The sequence below is a fragment of the Hirundo rustica genome, chromosome 12 (assembly GCF_015227805.2).
Source record: "Hirundo rustica isolate bHirRus1 chromosome 12, bHirRus1.pri.v3, whole genome shotgun sequence".
In the NCBI taxonomy this organism is placed as follows: Eukaryota; Metazoa; Chordata; class Aves; order Passeriformes; family Hirundinidae; genus Hirundo; species Hirundo rustica.
Window position 1 is genome coordinate 17,687,212 of NC_053461.1, and position 20,276 is coordinate 17,707,487.

General features: G+C 43.0%; 1 protein-coding gene and 1 long non-coding RNA gene across 3 annotated transcripts in view; one reads left to right on the forward strand and one right to left on the reverse strand.

The window, feature by feature from the left end:
• Positions 1 to 19,630, forward strand: part of LOC120758079 (uncharacterized) — a 28,357-nt gene extending 8,727 nt beyond the window's left edge. Inside the window, exon 3 of the long non-coding RNA XR_005702770.2 lies at positions 15,346 to 19,630. This is a non-coding gene — a long non-coding RNA (uncharacterized LOC120758079). The remainder of the gene's footprint in view (positions 1 to 15,345) is intronic.
• The window catches only part of PDZRN3 (PDZ domain containing ring finger 3), a 131,209-nt gene that overhangs the window by 103,000 nt on the left and 7,933 nt on the right, over positions 1 to 20,276 (reverse strand). The window lies entirely within an intron of this gene.

Consider the following 20,276-nt stretch of genomic DNA (forward strand, 5'->3'; position numbering starts at 1 on the left):
TGTGCAGTTTATATGGATCCTAAAATAACTTATAACCCTGCATTTAGGTAGTGGCCAGGATGGTCAGTGTGCCAGTCCAGTGCCAGTCTGGGGATTGATGTCACCTCAGACTTCCTATCTGATTTCCATGAGTCTGTGATATGTAATATCCATCATGCTTTGCTGTGTTAGATCACATCTTAGAGATCTGGTGCAACATTTGTCAGCTTCTTTACAGAGCAGAAAGAAACTGCACCGGGACATTTCCTGGTGATGTTTAGCCAAACGTGCAAAACTGGTAATATTTAGCAAACGCTGCTCCAAAACCCCAATGGCGTCGGTAACAAATCTGATCTGAGAACTTGTTCTTCCAGAGAAACTGCAATTCCCATTTATAAACCCCAAATCTTAGTCTTCATCCACTTACCTGCAGATTTAGAATTTGTTTTTCGGAAGAGTAATGATATAATCTAAAAAATAGCAATGAAATAACATGGTTGAACAGCCAAAGGAAGGAACATCGCCGTTTTATAAGGAAAATCCCAGGAAGAGTCGCAGAGAGTTTTTTTCTGCACAACTTTGCTGAGAAGGAGCTGAAATGCTTTGAGTCAGTCTGTGGTGCTGCTCTGTGCAGCACTGCTAAAGGTTAAGTTGCTGGCTGTCAGAGCTCAGTTATCCATCACATTTCTGCTGGGGGAAGGGAGCACCAACCGCTCCTTTTCCAGCTCTGCAGCCAGACTCCCATAACAATTTCCTGCGCTGGGCTCACGTAAGAGACTAAACTGTTTCTAATACAAGGAATGTAGTTAACTCCGACTGATAGACAAATACCTTTTCTTATCACTAATGGATTACAACACTTGACTGCAAAAGCAATTTAAACCTTACAAATGGCGTATTCAAACCCCCAACAGCAGCTACGCAGGGAGAATTGTTGTTACAGCAGCTTTTCATTACATCTTTGAATGTTTGCACTGAAAGTTGATTGTATTTTTGTTGAAAAATCAACAATATAGCTTTTTATCCCCCGTGTCTCTGGAAATGATAGTTTCATGAGAATATTCCATAGCTGTGGACAATATTTCACGTTTAGCAGTTCACACTGACACCCAGCAGCAAAGTAGTGATGGCTCAGGAGCAGTTTAATAAAAAAAAATCATTATATTTATTAAAATGTCTGAGCTTAGTGTCCCAACATGATGGTAAATGTTGTGGGTAAGAGCTGCAAATGGGGATGTACGTAACTAATCCCCAAAGACACAAAAGTATCTTGGGTAAAATGAGATTTGCCTGACGTTGCTTAGCTCAGGGAACTGGGGAAGAGAAACAGGAGGAAAAACTCTCCTCTTTCATGAATTTACATGCCTCCCAAACATTTCTTTTCCACACATCTTATCTGAATTATGACTACTATTATGAATATACCTACAAAGGTATATTTGGCATAAATCATGTCCCTAAGTTGAAATGTATTATTCCAATGTATTGAGCCAAAATCATCCTGGAAGTCATGGGTTTCAGCACTCTGGGGAATTAGAAACAAAGATTTAGTCTGAATTTGGTACCTCAGCTGCCTACTCAATGACTGCTTCATAGTTCTGGGTGAAATGATTTGGAAAGGTACATCATTTTCTAGCTAGTGGCACAAGGCAAAACTGTGTTTATCAACTCTTCCTCAGCTGCAGAACATCATGGATGGGAACCCTGGGGGTTTGGGGAGAGGCAAGAACGTGGAGCAAGCAGAGCATCCAGGGACAGAAAGCAGAAAAATCAATGAGCAGCTTTTTCTGCACTGAATTCTACCAGGACTGGGTCTCCTTCCCTTCTACTCCGTACCCTTTAAAATTCCAGTGAGTGTGAAACACCATCACTGAGAACAGCAGTGGTTTACACCTTAAATAAAATAGCCACCCCAGGGAAAAGAGGATGGAGAATATGGCCCGTGGGAAAATTTATCTGAAATAGGGAAGATTTATCTGAAATAATGGTGTCCTCTGAGTGTGACAGCCCCCCTGATACTGTCTGAGAGTCCTACTTTGATTCAGCGACTCCTGGATTTGTGACGAGTGTCTGGTCTGGATCCTAATTTTTCTGCTCCCCAGAATTAGTGTCCCAGCATGTGGGGAGTAGTTGTGAGCTGCAGATCTCGGCCTCCCCTGCATTTTAGGCAGCATTCCATCACTCCTCTGCAAGCCATCTTCCCCACTATAAATACCAGCAGCTCTGGGGCCGAGCTATCTTCGGTTAAAGCAGCAGTGACGTGTCAGCGCACAGATTATGTACATCAGCAGATCCTAGCTGGGTAATGGTCAGTGTTCAGCAGACCCCCAAACAAATTCCCTGCAAACACCTCCATGTTATGGCATCTCCCTCTGTAAAAAGTCAGGCTGCAGCACAAATGTCAGGCATGACACTGAATCCTTGTCCAGGCAGCCTTTGGGGGGCAGGTCGGTTTGGAGCCCGTTTTTTGGGAGAGGGTGCCATTTGTTGGAGCCTGCTCTGAGCTGTCACATACCTTCCCCATCACAGAACAGCTGCCAGACTGATATAGTCCTGCCCCCCAGCCCTGCAGAGCTCACGTGCCCCCTCTTATCTCCCCAGGGGCTGGAGCTGCTGATACCAAATCACTAAAAATGGCAGCAGAAACAGCAATTTGGGGCTGATCTGACAGCCAAGGCTGAAGGGAAGCCACAGCCCACCCCACCCTGCATTCCTTGGACACCCAAATCTCCCTCTGGGACTCTGAGGTATACACAGAATAAATGCTTTCTCCATCTGCAACAGATGCACATTGTGCTTTTTATTTAAAGCAGTAGTATTAATTGTTGTTAGAAACAATCAAATACAGCAGGCTATAGCTGAATGCATAATTCATGGAGAAACCAAACTTTAACACAATTGGAATTTTAAGCAGCTGCTATCCATGTCATGGGAGCTTCTCATCCACCATAGAAAGCAGGTATAGCTTGTTTATAGTGTATAGAACCTGTAAACAAGAATGGCTCAAGAAGTATTTTAACAATCTAAGGATTTGTTTTCAAGACTTTTCTGCAAAGATTCCTATTTTGTCTCAGACTTCTTACTGTTCCCTTAGTCTCAAGATAACGGATTTGTATTTTAAAAACTAGTTGAATTCTCAAAAGCATTCTGTTATTAATGAAGGGGTATTTTCCCTAATTTTCGCTCTGTTCATTTTTCTGTCACTAGTTCCACTGATTCCAGTTCTGTTAGAACTGGTTAGCTAGTCTGGTCTAGCATAACCAAAAACCCCCCAAACAACAGTGTAGGTGTGATCTACACTTTAATACAAGCTCACACTGAAAGTGATGCCTCCCTAATCCTTCCCCTGGCTAGCTCAGCATACAGGGATTTATGTTACATGTGTCATATATTGCATTTTTAGAATTATCTATCTAAACCTTAGTCTAGACAAAGGCACTGTGGAACCACCACAAGCTTCCATCTGTACCCAGGAGCAGCACTAAAACAACCTGGAGAGGATTACAATTGTGGATTTATTCCCCCTCCAAGGGAAGCTGCTGCCTTTGTGGTTAAGTCACTCCCAGGACTAAAAGCTTGGGTCCCAGCCCTGCCTTAGCCATGGAAATGGGTAAACTGAGCTTCTGTCAGTCACTTCTGACAACAATCGTGACATAACCCCTCCTGGCTTTGCCCTGCTGGACGTTTTTGAGTATTTACATTTGACTTTATTTGAGGTAAGCTCTGGTGACGGTGGGGATTTGATCTCTGAAGGTCCCCAGGCACCACTACAGTAACAATAACAGAGGATGAGCCACAGAGAGCCCTGTGTGAACGGTCTGTGCTGGGTTAGAGCTGGAGCAGGGCGGAGTGTGCCCACCCTCTGCAGCGCAGCCCGATGTGTGAAACGACCCCACTGAACCAATACAAGCCCCCACCTCGATGGGCAGCCCCGGGGTGGATCTGGGGAGCTGCTTAAAAAAACCCTCAGGGTTCTACTGGGAGAGCTGAGCGGGTCAATAACCCCTGAGATGCCCCGTGGCACTGACACAGAGCTGCTGCTCAGCATCTCCTCCAGGCGTGAGCTGCTCTGGGCACGTGAGAAAGCCAGAAATGGAAAGAGCAAACACTCTTTATCCCAAAGCAACAGTTGTCAGGAGCGTAACAAGCCAGGTGTAAAACTGTCAAATATTTGATGCCTGTGTAAAATATTGTTATTTACCTTCTGTTGCTCAAGTCTGTTCTGCTCCATTCACCCCACTCAGTTCATTTCTCCGCTCAGCACTGGCAGTAGTAGCACAATTAATTATAGCAGGCTCTTGTTGTTACCAGTATTTGATCATTTTCCTTTTCTACCTCCTCCTCTGCAAAAAGCAGTGTCAGTGTGACTGTGCTGACTGCAGCAGGGAAGATTTGTAAGAGCTGAAGGCATTCCATGAGGGAACTGCTGCGTGAGCTATAATATAAATAAGCACAACTCTTTTCTGATAAGGATTTCATGCTTGGACTGTGTAGGTTTCAGAACTGACAAGAACGAACCATGAAACCTTCGCATGTGACAACTTCTGTTGTGTATTTGTTAAAGAACATTTTTGTATTCCTGTAAGGAATGGGAGTGGAGATTTTTCAAACCCCTCTGACCCTGCAGGGTTCAGGGCAGCCTTAGTTCAGTTTTTAAGCAGTAGCTCTGCTCTAGCTGGGACCAAATCTGGTCCTATCCAGGGGAACAATAAAAACAGCAGATCAAACCTTAGAAAATGTTAAAGTCTCAGCTCGGGCCATGAAAGGAATTGATATAAATTCAATGCAAGTATAAAAGTTTGTTGTAGGAGAGACCTTGAGAAGTGTGTGAGTTTTGCTGGCTCGTCCAGCTCTGTCATCAGGAATCCTTTAACTGCCCAAGTTCAAGCTGAACGTTTTTAAAGTGGAAAGAATTTCATCTATGGACTGGAACAAAATTATTTTAAGGCATAAGCAAGACATCTGGTCATTGTGCTGCTGCTGCACGTGAGATGAGATGTCTGTTTGCTCACACGCATTTTGAGGCAGAAAGAACAGAAGTCGCCCTTGCCCTGACTGCTTATTAGAAAAAGCAAACAGAAATTATGTGCACAACTTGCTGAAACTCCTGTCTCACTAAATGAGAAGTAATTCATGCGGCCAAAATGAAAACCTTGGAAAGACTACAACTTTTATGTACTGCAGTTTGACTCTAACCACCTGTTGCAAGGATTCAAAATATTTTCCAGTGTCTTTCCACATCCCAGGGCTCAATGAAAGGGGTCCCTCAAAAAGGGGTGTTTGAAACAACCCAGGCCCCACCTGGAAAGAAAAGGGAGTTTGAACCTTCACAGCAGCCTGGCAGCTGCTGCTGTGGAATTCTTCCTCTGCTGACAGGGGAGAAATGGCCATTTTGATTTATAACTGAGGTCTTTCCTTGGTTTCAGTGGGTGAAGTGAGAAATCTGCCCTGGTGACTCTTCAAACCGATCGGGCATCGCTTTACTTTGCTGAACCTATAGGCTTTTACAGGCTGATAACTGATTTTATCAGCACAGAACAGCCACTGCAGGAACATCTGTTTAACCAGAAAACCTTCCGTTCCATCTTGAAGAAAAATCAGCTTTTCCCTCCTCCTGCAAGCTTCCCTGGTGTCCCCTGCAGCTGTTCTCCCGTGGAACAATAGATGGATTCAGGCTCACCCCAAAAGAGGAGATCACAACCCAAATTCCATCCCCTCAGGGTTACCAAGGCAAGAAGAACACTCTCACTTCTTGCTGGCCTGCAGCACAGGGGAGCTGCCTGTTCCACCAGCCAGGATGTGTCCACTTGGCCTCTGCACTTGTGCTCTTGGATTCCCCAGAGACCGAGACGGAGAGAAATGTGTTTGGGAATAAAAGGGTTTGGCCCCCTCTAAATTCCTCCACAATGTTCTCATGGAAGCTGAGCAGCCAGACAAACAGCAGTGAGGTGTAGCTGTTGTCTCTGGAAAATCTTCTCAGCCAACTTCAAACTTCAGCTGACAGCTTTTTTTTATTTCTTTGTTATTTAAAGGTTTTTGTACGCTCAGCTAAATGCCCTAAACTGATTGTGGTAAGGCTCTGCCTTGAGTTCAGGGGTCTACAACAGGCTGTGGTTTTGTGGTCAGATTCTCCTGTTTTAGGAAAATCTGTGAGTTGTAGGTGAGCAGGAATCCCCAGGCACAGAGCTGCCCCTTAATCAGATGTGTGTCGAACGTACTGTACACAATGCCCCAAAGCAAACCAGGTTATTTAGGAGTGAATGTGAATAAAGTTAGGCAAATACTTCTTTTAAGTTAAGGTACATCTATTTGTCACTAACTGAGACTTTATAAAAATAGTTTATAAATAGTTTCTAGATAAATTGCTTGTTGAGGTCCCAAAAGAATTTAAAACATCTTGCCCTGTGTTTTCTTCCCTAAGAAAGCCTTTTCAGGAGGGACAAATGTTTTATTTTCTACCCCTTCCTTGTCTAGTTATTTATTTCCCCTTCTTTTAACTGTAAAGTCAAGGAATTATGGAAGACAACATCAGAATATACACGGATTTTATAACAAGTTAAGTGTATAAAATTCTATTAGGTCTGTCTAGAAAGTCTCTGAACGTCTGTCTAAAGGCTTTCCCTTAAGTGGCTCCTTTTGCTTTCTATTTTCTCCCATGTAAAGCTATTCCAAGTACCAAAAGTGTTACCAAAATGGAATCATATTTTATTGTTCCACTGATTTTCCACTAAGCTTTCCCTAATTTGTTTGTTGCTGGGCTATGGCTTTTCTCTTCGTTAGAATTTCAATGACTCCCCTCTCAGGGTAGGTGGTCTGTAACACTAAACCATCAGGCAATCAGTTTTATGCTTTCCTTTCCAGCTTTCTTTTCCCAAACAACGGTAGGAAATCCTCTGTCTGACACAGTACAGGATAAAGAAAAACAAAAATCAGGCCCATTTCTGATGCAGAGATATATACTCAGTGCTCTTAATGCCTAAAATGCCCCGTGTTTTCATATAACAAAATACTTTAATCCAAAAGGCAATTTAAATGATGGACAAAGTAATGGCTGGGAGAGAACAACAACAATAAACCGGAGCTTTAGGTCTGACCTTGATCTAGAATTTGTTCAATTTGTACATCCAAGCTAAAGAAAACTTTTAACTTGAATAGAATAAATCTAGTTAGATCATGACAGGCACAAAAATTTACATTCAGAGAGAAGTAATTTTAAATAACTTGGATGCCTGACAATAACACAAGTCTGATGTCTCTCTAAATCACAGAGTGATAGAAGCCAGAGAGTTTCAGCTCCAAAGTCATTACTCCAGGTTCCAAGCCTGTGTCTACCCTGCAGTTAATGACAGAAATTGAAATTTAAAATCGGGACTAGAAAATTACTCCACTGTAACAAAATAACAAGAATGTTCTGAAAAGAAAAAAAGGCAAACAACCCAGTGTTTTTCATTTTCAAACATTAAGACAATGTTGCATTTCATTTGCTTAAAAAGGAAATATGTAATATTTAGGCAGCAACATCATACTTTGTGGTTCACTTTCTCCTGTCAAAAATCTGGTTTATTGGGAGGATAAAAGCAGTTGCAAATGTGGATATTGGGAACTGAAGGAAGCAGAAATTGAGCTGTTTACAACAACTGTGTTGGCACAAAGTGGCAGACTGAACTAAAAATTGTTTTCCATAGAATTCTTCTCTAGCGTCAAATACCGCGATTTGGATTCTCCAATGATGAGCAAACGTTTAAAGTATTCAAAGGAGATGGAAAATACATTTGTGCCTGTCATAGATCAGCGAATTTGCCATTTGTAGATGATTTTTCCCGTGTTTATGGACTCTGACACTGAGCAGAGCCCAAGACCTCAGCTGTTGTTTATCTAATGCATATCCTTTAATTTAGGCAAATAAGTAGCAACTTTGGCCGTGGTAAAACAAATCCCCCACTTAGCCTGAACATATAAAACATCCTTGAGTTTCTCCACTGTGATGGACAACTTATGGGGCAGCTTCTGCTCACCTACACATCCCACAGGCTTGCACAGAACCTCCAGTAACCGTGCCAATAAACAGTTGTGAATTTACTTTTTATCCCCAGGTTAGAACAGACTTGATGAATGTCATAAACTCCCTTAGTGAAATCTTCACTGCTGATTTCAGCTGGACAGATCACAAATTAATCAAACACCGCACTCGTCAGTGTTTGCCTTTCAATTTTTAGCAATTTTAAAACACTGTCCTCCTCTCCCTGGCCACCCAGTTCAATTTCCTTGGAGAAAGGCCTTGCAGGGCTGGAAATGTTGGGGTTTGCAGTTGAGAAGTGATTAACACATGAAGGAGAGACACAAACAAAGGCATTTATTCTTTCAGCATGTTTCCCTTGCACAATTAATTTCCCAGTCCCTTTCCCCCCTGCAGAAGATGATGTACATCACCTGATTGCCTCGGAATATCAATGACCGAGGGTGACTATGAGGCTGGTGGGCAAGAAGTGGTCAGGACCTCTCTCAAGACCTCCATTTATAGCTTTAATTTGCATTTTCCTACCAGGATAAGTAAATTCTACCACAGTTTACCGCTTCAGTGACAACCCCCTTGAAGCAGCCATGATAATTACAATTTTTTTTTTTCCTGAAATGGCAGGAAAACTCTTCCTAAGCAGTTAAAAGCTTTTGGGCTTAGCTGCTCTCCAAAGGTTTTCTAAAGGAGGGGAATTTAGTCCTTGCAATCAGACACAAACTAGAGCTAAGCACCAGATTCTGCATCATGTTCCTACTGAACAGCATCTCAGGCAAGGGGCTAAACAAACGGAAAGCAAGTTATTTTTAGTTATTTGGGACAAAAGGGACAGAGTCAGTGACAAGTGTATCATCTCAGTTCTGACTGCAGGGTTCTGGTTCCTTTGTTCTGCAAAACCATTCAAATTATAACACAGCATTCAAACCAGGCAGAAACTTTCAACAGAGTCTGGAGGGCTTTTCTCTTAGATTATGCACAAAATTCATTTCATCCCGAAGGAAACTTCATAGCATCTTCTCCCATCAGCCTCCCAACTCCTATTTCTGCCTGAGATACTGAAGTGTTTCTCATTAACCCGGGGAGTTTGGGTGTCTAACGAAGGACCACGGCAGGGTAAGGGGAAGGCAAGCTGGGAGAAGGAACTGAACTGCAGTGTCAGAGCAGGGAAAGTGGGATTTACAGCCTTCAGTGGGCTGGAAAGCCTGGAGACGTGCTAGAGGCTGAAAAATCATGTGCTGCTCTCTCTGCCACCCTTGGCTCCGTCCTGGGTTTGTAACTCACTTTAACATCAGCTCCTCAGCCCGTCTGCGAGTGCCTCCTCCACTGAGGCAGCCAAAAACGGGGCAAAAAAACTTGCTTTAGAGGCAGAGAAAGACAAGAGGGCATTTTGATTAGCAGCAGGACATAAAACTGGCTAAAACTGAAGGAGAAGGTTCTCATTGCTAGAGAAAGGTTTGTAAAAGAAACAGTGAACAATTCCCCTGCTGCAGAGGAAACTTTGCCTACAAAGGTTTTAAGGGGAAAGAAGGAGCCAAAATGAAGGGAAAACAATGAAAGGCTGTATTAAGAAGTATGTACAGGCTCCTTCAAACACGGGAAGGAATCCCAGGGCTGGCTGTGTGAACACTGAAATTAAAGCAAGGGTTGCTAGCAGGACACTTCTGAGCTGGGAGTGCAGCTGAAGAGAGCCCAGCACATCTGTTCATCCCCAGCCTGCAAGGGGCCAGACTTTCACTCCAAAATGAGAGTCAGGATTCTTGACAAGCTAGGAGGAAAACGGGAATACCACCAGCAGAGAAAATACAAAAGGGAGAATTACATAAATGCACATTTTATTCCAATTTTATTGTGGTTAAGAGAACTGGCTCAGCTCAGGTATGGGGCTCTAACTGGGTGCAGGGCTGGGACAGTGGCTCCAAGAGGTGCAGCTTCCAGAGCTTCCCTGGCTGCCAACAGGCTTGGTTTTTCAGCAACATTTCATATATTCCATGGTATTATCACCACCTGGTGTTGTTTGTTTGGATTTAGGATGAAGCAAGCTTTAAAGAGTCTGACACACATGGGATTTTTTCATTCCACCATTTAAGACTTCTTTGTAACTATAGACAGGGGATTTCTTTAAGACCTACAAAATAGGAATGAATCCTGAATGAACTATGAGGGAGAGATAAATAACTATGCAGCCAGTGGAGTGACCTGACAAAACAAATATTTTATTTCTTTGCAAGAAATTAGCTTGGAAAAAAAAAGCCCTGTACAGAAAAGGGGTTATCTGTTCTTAGGTTTTGATGAAGATGATAAACTTGGGGGGGGGTTTTGCTAAGAGGAAACACGATTAAGCAGAAAGCAATGGCTCATCTCCATGTGTCACACATCTAGAAGAGGCTGATAATTTTTAGTTTCCAATTTCCATCCCCTCTGTCTGCAGACCAGGTTGGGTACTCGGGGATTTCCACACAGGACCTGGCCTGAGCAGACAGTCTGTGTCCAGTTTACATCTGGAGTGGCCACGGAAGCCTTGTCCTTCCCACCATGACCTTGTTCTTGGCAAGCCACAATGCTTCTCCATCCAGACCCATGCTCCCAGAAATACAAGCCCTAAAATCCCCACAACTTCAGCCACAAAATATTTTTATTTTGCCTGTGACATGACTTCTTATTTATAAGCAGTCATAGAGCTTGAAGTAGCACAAATAGAAATAATCACCTTATTCACTCAACTCATGAAAGCTCTGCCCAGAGCCCCTCACCATTTGCTGTCAGATTTTGGGCTTGAGAAAAAGAGGCTTGTTAAAAGAAAGGAGAAAAAGATTTCTGTTTAAAAATCAAGTTAGAGAAAAACACTTTGGAGAAGGCTGCAAGGGTGGAGATCAGATGATCTTTGTGTGTTTCTTTAGGAGGAAAAAGAAGTTATGCAATTCCAAGCAGTCATGTGGTATGGCAGCTGCTAAAGTTACTGCTAATTTTTATTAGAGCTGGCCAGAGCCAGAAAAAGGTCTGCTTTATAAGCAAGACCTTTTAAGAAGTAAACTAAATCTTCCTGAGCTGGGAGGCCTGAAGAACTGAGAGAAGAAAAAAATAGCACCAAAAAGTGTTTTTTTTTTTCTCCTCCCACCTTCAAATGATTCAGGAAACATTTTCACTCTCCCTTCCTGCTGCTGGTTTCTTTCTCATATTCATCCAATCAATCAAACAGATGTATGATATTTACCAGTTTTCAGCTCAGATTCCTGCTCAGCCCAAAGGACTGTTCATGTGCAGAATGGGTGTGAGCTTTTATTCACCCCGAATAAAATAGGGTAAATAAATAGGGTAAATAGCCAGGCTCTGGCTGGGAGCAAGGGGCTGGATTTGCTGCTTTCCAAGGGTTCTCTCCAACGTCAACCATGCCATGATCCTTGGAAACATCCAGTGATTTTACTCTGATAAAACTGGAGACGGTATTCCAGCACTCCCAACAGTCTTGTGGTGTTTTCCAGGACTGAGCACCTGTGGCTCCTGTCTTTGAAAACCTGTGCAGGAATTAAACTGGATCCTGAGCCAGGCTCAGTCCCCAAACCTGCTCCTTGCTTGCAGCTTTGCAAACTTCTGTGCCCTTCAAAGTCATGTAGATGATGGCAAAAAATAATGAAGATTAAATGCAAACGCTACAAGATAAAACTCACCACACCTAGGAGACCAGACACAGCTCTTCATATGTCATCTAATCTCTGCCCAAACAGGATTAATTTTGTGCTGCTGTTAAATGGAGCATATAATTAAGCTGTGGATGCTCCTCTGGGGCTGGGGCTGATAACTGTGCCAGTGGGAAAGGGCAGAGAGGAAAGGCTGCTGCAGGAATGCTGATCCTGAGATCCACAGGTCCAGTCCTACAATAAGGAACCTATAAGTGATTTTTTTAAAGAGTATTTTAACACCAGGCTCAATTAGACTATGGAAAAGGGGTTTGCACTACCAAAAGGTAGTGTTTTCCGTATTCTGCCTCTTTTTCCACCTGCTTCACACAACTGAAGCACATTTAATGCATAATTTAAACTGGAGATGAGACATTTGCACCCTTTGGGAGCAGGAGTCCCCTAGTCCCTTGTCATTCACACAGGGATGGGATGTGCTCAGCCCTCAGAGCCCTTCTGTACCACTCCTCCTTCACCCCAAAGGCTCCCTTTTCCTCTCTGGATGTAATATTCCCCCCCACAGCCTTTAAAACACAAATTCACCTTCCCTTTCTGCATGTAATGTTCCCCCACACAGCCTTTAAAACTCAAATTCTCCTTTCAGAGGTAAAATCTCTTTAGACATGTAAGACTTTACAGATAGAAGCTTCTTTAAAGATGGCACATCTTTATATGAAACCTAACGTAACACAAATTTGCTTAGGATAGTAAAAATGCATAATAAAGGCCTTAAAAGGAAAATACTGTTCTCATTTAAAAGCCTCAGTGGTGAAGCAAAACTTCTTAAACGGCTATTATTTGTCAGCCCAGTCCCACTTTTATTTATGAGAGCCTGAAAACTTTACAAGTCCTGTAGTTGCACTTCGTAGTGGAACATAAAGTAGTCAGGTTATGTTGTTTTGAAATTTATCAAAACGTGCAGGAAGTAAATCAGCAGTCAACAATGTTGGAACTTAATTCTCGGTGTTGTTGTTCACCTCTCAGTGTTTAAAGCCCAGTACTGGAGTTAATTGTGGATAATTTTTCATAGTGTAAAAAATTCATTAATTAAGCAAAGGAAAAAGCCTCATGCATGAAGGAGAGTACGAATCTAAAGTCGTAATTGCCACAGAATTTCCTGGAGTACATTTGATAAATTTCTATTGAGCACTTTTCTTCTCCAGGTTTTCCTGTCTGGAGTTTTTCTTGTCCTACCATACCCTCAACTTTGGCAACTTTGATAAAACAAACAAACAAAAAAACCCCCCCACACCCAGTACCTGAATAGATTTTATTTACTATGAAACACTTTATTTGTCATTCAAACTACAAACGCTACTAGGCAGGAGAGATTTTGTTTTGTACTTCTCACTAGAACAGCACCATGCTCTCATTCTGAGGAAAATTCCCTCCCCCAAAATTAACCAGGGTCGAGCTGTAGAATGAGGATTTGGGATCCCCGGGCAGATTTCGGTCATTCTCCCACACTTGGCATTTTTCACGTTTGCTGAACAAATTCCGTTTTTCATTCCAAATGAAGAGTTATGCAAATGCGACTTTTGATAGCGCTGGTCTGAGCTCGCTCCTTTTGTCAGTTAATTTGCACTTACTTCATGCATCTCTTTAACCCGATTGGCATGGTAATGTGCCACATATGTACTAAATTAGGATGATTGTGCCTGATTGCCCAATTATGATACCAAATGTGTGAAAATGGTTGATAGGACACTCTGTGTGTTTTCTCTAAAAAGACTCAGGGCATTCAAAAATCTAAAAATAAAACCTAACAGTTAATCATAATGGTTTGGCTTGAAATGTGGAAAACCGAGGAGATGATTTAAAATGCAAGGAATTGTACCACAAATGAAAAGATTAAATTGCCCCATTGTTACATGCTCTACGAGCATCCTTTAAAATGGCCCAACATTTGTTGGAGTCTGCCACGTTGCTCTCTGATGAGCTACAGAGGACGAACCAGCTATTTTTCACTACTTTGAGAGAGTAGTAATTCCTAACCCCAAATCCTAGCTTTACCAGGTGCTTTTTGGTTTGAATTCATCACAAACTGTCCCACCAGGTGCCACACCAGGCTGGGAGCCACCTCCCCATCAGCGCTGGGAGAAGGGAGCAGCTTCTCCCTGCCTCACAGCCAGACAGGCACCCACCAAGAGCTGGGTTATCCAGGCAATTAGCAAGGATTGCTTCAGCAGAAAATGGTAAACACAGCTGAGGGAGGGTGGATGAGGGAATTCATGAGCTCTGGGATCAGCACGACAGGAGTCAGTGGAGGGAGTCCCTGACTTCATGTGAGGTTTGACTGGAGATCATCAAAGCACTCTGCATTTCCTCTCTAATCTCGTTCCTTGTGGTCCCAAACAAGTTATTCACACCAAAGAGAAACAACAGCTGCTAAATAATCTGTGACTTTCACTGTGTTTTAAAGCATTGTATCAGTAGGACTTTTCTCCCAGTTTTTCCGACCTTACAATAATGAAAAGTTTGAGGCAAGAGGATCCAACCTGGAAAGCAAGTTCCTCATAATTGATTCTCCTTTTTCTCAAGAGCAATTCCCTGTTTAACTGCAATTCCAACACAAACATGAGCAACATTATTTAACTTCTCTGCAAGGACTGTGGATGCTCCATCCCAGAAAAAGCATTCCTCCCAATTCCTGCAGTGGCCATTCTTTTCCTGATTTGTGCACAGTTGTCATGGTCCCCACCTCCAGAGCACTGAGGCTTTTACGGGAGAGATTTCATGCTGGCTGAAGTCTGAAATGGTTGTTTTCAGGCAGACTGTGTGAGCAAGGAAAGCAAGAGTGGCAGGGAATGCAGGGGAGAGAGGACTCCACACCATAATCCCATTAAATTATGTTACACATAAGGGATCTATTCCTGAGTTTGAGAGGGTTTTTTTATATAATTTAATTACCTCTTATTCATTCAACACACCCTTGAGAACAATATTCTAAGTTTCCACAGATTCAAAATGCCCACATTACGCTTAGGGTCAGCACGATGTGGACTTCAATTAGAAAGAAGAAAGAATAAGATGGTGTGGAAATTTAAGGGGAACCCACACAGGACCTTTTCCAAAGTTGCAGCATGAAATGTCCTTATAACCCGAGCTCTGCAGCCTGCAAGTCAGAAAGTGTTGGTTCATAATACTGGAAACAACATTGCTTTCTCTTTATTTGCAACACTTATATTTTGGTTCCATCCAATTTATTTGTCTGGTTATGTTTGTGGGAAGAACACCATTGCAGCATTTAGTGTAGAAATCCTGTTGCACCTCTTTGGCTCATTTTCTGGCTCATCCCTCTGCTCTCCCCACCTCCCTGCCACAGCTCAGCCTGTAGCGCTGGTACGAAATCAGGGAAATAAATTTATGAGAGGAAAAAAATGCAGCGATAACCGAGGCCGCCTGTTTTCATTTACATTTTCCTCTCCGGGTTGTTATTATTGCTCCCTTTCCACCGAGCTGTGGGATCTATGCTCTAGCACAGGCACGATTTGTGAGACACCATTAAGAGGGATGGACAAAGGCCTTGGAAAGTTTTCTGGGAGCACAAACTCTAAAAAAGAGCTGACTCTGCTGTAGCTGCACCCGCTCGCCACAAACGCTCTCGTGTGCTTGCGTGTCCTGGCAGGAACCGCGACAGCCGATTTTAAGTCACTGTCTGAAAATGTTTTCTTCTAGAAAATTAATTCCCGAGCGCCCGGAGCTGCCCAGTAAATCCCGTTTGCAGAGCTGAATTTTCCGTTCGCGCCAAATTCTGCTTAATCTCTCCCCTTGTCAGAGTTCGGCCGGCACCGAGGGTCCCGCAAGGAGCCGCAGGTTTAGGATCATCCTGCTAAAGCCGGCGTTGTTTTAAGAAGTGCACACCAGCAAATCAGAAATTGGGAGGTGGTGTTGAGATGGTGGTTTTATTGAGTGGTTATCTGTGGAAGCTGAGAGGTGAGCAGGGCACCCAGGGCAGCACAAGGGTGCACTGACAGCGCAGCCAGACGGGCAAGACACTGAGTCCTTTCAGCCACGGGCTCAGTCTGCTGGAAAAACGAGACCCATCACGCACCACCAGACCACAAGGAATGCTTCCTCTTTTATTCATTCACTCAGTTTTAAAGCCATCCTTGCCTGGCTTTGTGTCACTGGCAGGGAAAGTTTCACCGTGCCCCTGCCAGCTCGTCCTCTCCTGCCATTCCTCTGTGCTGACTTGATTTCTCTGCGCTGATGTGACTTTTTGGAGGCTGTGCTGCGAAGGCAGCTAGCAAATTAATCTCCCTGAAATCCACCTAACCCCCTCCTGCGAGCAGAAAGTGGCCCTGCCAAAACACCACACTTCCTACGGGGTGAGCAGGGAGCCCGCAGCAAACGGCAAATTTTGTTTGTACACCCGCAAGATTCGCTAAAAACTTCCATTGTTCTCGTGTGTAATCTGTGAAGAAATGCACGTCCTGGAGAAGCAGCCTGTAATTTGTAGCACATGAGTGTGCTTTGGGGAAAATCAATCAAATGAACTAAGACGTGTTCTCAACTCCTAAACTAATGATCCTTCCTGTGAGCAGCATGAAACACCAGGAGAGTCCCAGATGGCATAAATCCTCCAGGTTTCAGCAGAGCTGTGACAGTTTATACTGCCTCAACAGTACCCTAATTGTGCTGCAAACTTTTTAAGGTGGCGAGCAGTCAGCCTTTTCAAAAGCCTCCTTCTTCCCAAGCAGACCCAGAGCTAAACAAACAAGTTTACCAGTTAGTGAGAAGAGAATGCCAGATTTAATTTGTAATCTTTCAGGGCTGATGTGCTTAAAAATAAAAACTCTGAAAGTCTGATTTTGTCTCAAGAAATGCCAAGCAGCTGCGTAGAGGCATTCAGGGCTGGGACCTGAACCAACTTCTGTTGAGAGAGGAAATTAGGACCATTTTGTTACCCTGACAAAAAAATGAAATCTATGAGAGCAGTAATTCCTTTGCAGAAAAAATCAATAGTTTCAGCATGCTTTTAACGTGGCAATTTGCTGTGGAACATCTTAACAATACCTCAGCAAATCACCAGCTGAAATCAGCTGCTGGCTTTGAATGTACAAGTACAGGACTGCATGAAAAATGTGTAGTCAAAGCAGAGGAAATCTCCCAGAATCGTGACTTCCTCACTCCTAAAGTCATTGAGAAAGATCTGAGAGCAGATACCAGGTAAGAAGCTTTGGTTTACAGAGAGAAGTTACAAAAACACCAAAACCCAAATATTTTAACTCTAATCTGGCAGAAACTCTTAGAGCTTCTTTCCCTCTGTGCCTCAGATCACCCATTTACAGAGTAAGGCCTTTATTAAACAGTGAGGGGAAATTATTAAGCAGTTAATAGCCACAACATGATCTTCATAGACCTATGTAAGCACTAAATATCATTATTCAACAGATTCTGTAGAACAAAAATACAAGAAGGAGGCAATTTCTCTGTATTTGTTGCATGCTGCTCTGATGACTGAGTAGTACAAACCATGCAACATTCATCTTGATTTTTGTCATTTAGCAGTAGCAATGCAGACCTCACAGTGCCTTTGCTTATTTCAATGATACCAAAAAGGGCTAAAAAATTGTTTTTAAAGGAAATTCAAGTCAATTCCTAAACCTGCTTAGCTTTGCATTTAACCTTCTGAAAAGTGTAGAGCAGGAAATCCAAATTACATAAGGAAAATATGTTTAAAAATGATCTCTGACATAATTCCAAGGTTATCTCTGGATCGAATTGTCAGGGGATAGAATTTGCAAGCAAACAGCAATAAAGCAGTGGTTCTGCTATCAGCCCTGAACAGTATCCTGATGTGTCTGTATTTCACTCTGCCTAATCCCTGCTCAGTAATTAGAAATGTTGTGGCAGCTCTGAAAACGAGAAGTGACGCTCTTATTTTACATGTGCTCCAAAACACATCCATCAGAAGATCTGCAGCAAGGAAACATTTTCCAAAAGGAAATCAAATGATTCATGTTTTACTTCACTGTAAATTCTCTGTGATGGATGCTGGAATTAATTAGGGAGATGTTATGCTCAGCATCTCATACTGAATTCCTTGTGGGAGAGTCTACTTAGAATCATGCTGGTGATGCACAAAACCTTAATATTGAATGAGCAAGTTGAAGAAGTTCTAGATAAGGAAATTCAGTTCTAGAGAAGTAAGTTGCCATCTTCCCTCACCCGTTTTTATGCCTTTGAAAGCAAAGGTAGGATGCTCTGCTCTGTGCCAAGTCCTCCAGCTGTGCTCTGCTAGTCACACCTCCATCTGTAAATCATTTCTGAGTCAAACTCCCAAATCAAAACTTTGACACTGTGAAGGTTATTAAAAAACTTGCCTCTAGAAGGACACTACCACTGGCCATTACTAATTCTCATGTAGATCGTTTACAAGTATTTCAATTATCTGAGATAATTAGACATTAGGATGATAAAGCTCACTTAGATGCCTTGATGCAGGAGGAATCTCCTTTTTCTTTATCCAGAGCATGGTTAGATAAAATGTGCTAAATATAAACTGCAGAGAATACAGGATGAAACAGCTGTTTCAGGAGCTGGTGTCCACAGTATCTGTATTTTGAGGGCCCTCTTTCAGAGCACTCCAGTCTAGTGCTGTGAACTCGATGTCTGTAGTGGCTGGGCTGCATGAAATGAGTTAATTTATCTAAAAAAGAACTCAATTAGCACTCTTGGAGACTGCTCCACAATGGGAATCAAATCACGTTAGCTGGGCAGCAATCAAGGCTTGTCTCACAGGTCACTCCTGACCCAGAGTGAGATGCTGGAGGCACCCAAAGCCAACCCTTGGGAAACAATGTGCTCCATTTTCATCAGCATTTTGTGTATATTTAGAGGTGAGAAGAGTGAATATGACAATGAGTTTGTGGGCAGCACAACAAGAGCTGTCAACACACGTCAGCCCCATGTCAACACACGGGTTCCTGCTACCCTTGGCGTGTTTTCAATCCAGCAAAGCGCTCTAGTGTCTCTGTGCTGGGCTTTTCTCTTCCCTGAAAAAGCAGCCTGAACTGTGCAAAAGGCTCTGCACAAACACTGCTGGCACAGGCGTGGCCCTGCTCAGGGAGGGGACAGGGCAGGAGAGCTCACCCAGCCTGTCCCCTGGTGTCCCTCTCCTCTGGGGCTGGTTCCTCAGCCTGGACCAACACTAAGCTTGGGGAGCAGGAAGGAAGGAGCAAAAACAAATCAGAAGGAAGGAAGGTTCCTTGCAAGAGAGCAGATGGAGCAGAGCCCATGGAGGTTGGCTGTCCTTGTCCCCTGCTCTGTGAGCCAGGGTCACTTCCACAACTGTGACAGTGCTTGGTGCTCCCCAAGCCTGAACCAGAGACCATTTCCTAACCCTGGGGTACTTGATCTCCCAGAGTTTGGGTTTTCTTAGGGTTGTTTGGTTTATGTGACTGTGCACTACTTCAGAAACGGATGTCAGCTTTCCAAGGAGGCTGTGGGGAAATTCAGGCTTATGGGAAACCTTTCAGTTCAAACAAAATTGCAGAGTTCTCACAAAACTGTCCAGACCTTTTCGCAATTATGTTACATCACACACAGAGCTTGAGCGACTCTGGATCATTTCACTGCTCGGCTTCTTATCTTTTTATAGTTCTGCTACTGTGGCTCCATTCTTTCCCATACGAAGAAACTTAATTAATATTTTATACCCTTACTAAATTGTGGATGCGATTTGCCATAACAGTACAGAAAAAGGCAAATACATTTTGTCCCCTGCCAACAGAAAATCCTTAACAGCTGTTTATTGCTCATTTGCAAAACATAAGAGCAATGGAATTCCATTACTTAGAGAAACTGGCTGTTCCATGATATCCTTGGCAACAAACAGCACACTTATCTTTTTGAACAATAGACTCTCAAAGTTTCTCCAGCCTACAAAAATAAGACAGTGAGGAAGACTTTTTCTTAACTGCAAAGTGCCAAACAATGGGAACTGACTCACCGTCAGCTGCATTTTGTTTCATGAAAATGAACCTTTTTCTCGCTCTCTCTCTCTCTCTCTCCCCCACCCCCACCAAAAAAAAAAAAAAAAAAAAAAAAGAGAAATTGGCTCGCTGCAAATTTAGGGAAAAGTTTCATGCAACCATCTCCTTCACAGGAAGAGCTTTTTATTGAGGTCAAGGCTTTGGCGAAATGAGAAGAAATTCAGACTGAAGTCTAAGTAATGTAAGAACTCACAAACAACATTAAAGGAGTTACTTAAGTTTATGATAAACCATAGAGAGAAATCTTAGAGTGGAATTTTCCCTGACCGTTCAAAACTTAAATACCAAGAAAAATAACGTCGTGCTTTACGCCGCAGATATTTCACATATGGTTTTCACTAAATAACTTCCAAGTTTCCAACAGCTTAAAAAAGAACTATCCATGGCATACCAGAGAGATGCGAGCTCCTCAGAAAGTCAGGACATGCACATACCATCCATAATCTGGTTTCTATATTTAGGGAAGGGCTATACCTAAAGCCCCGGAGGTCAGCACTGAATCGAGCCCAGCGTATTTTCACAGACACATCTTCTAGACAGTGTTTACCACGGTCCACTTCTCCCAAACCCACAGCGAACATGCCACGTGAAGACCTGGAGCTTGCACTG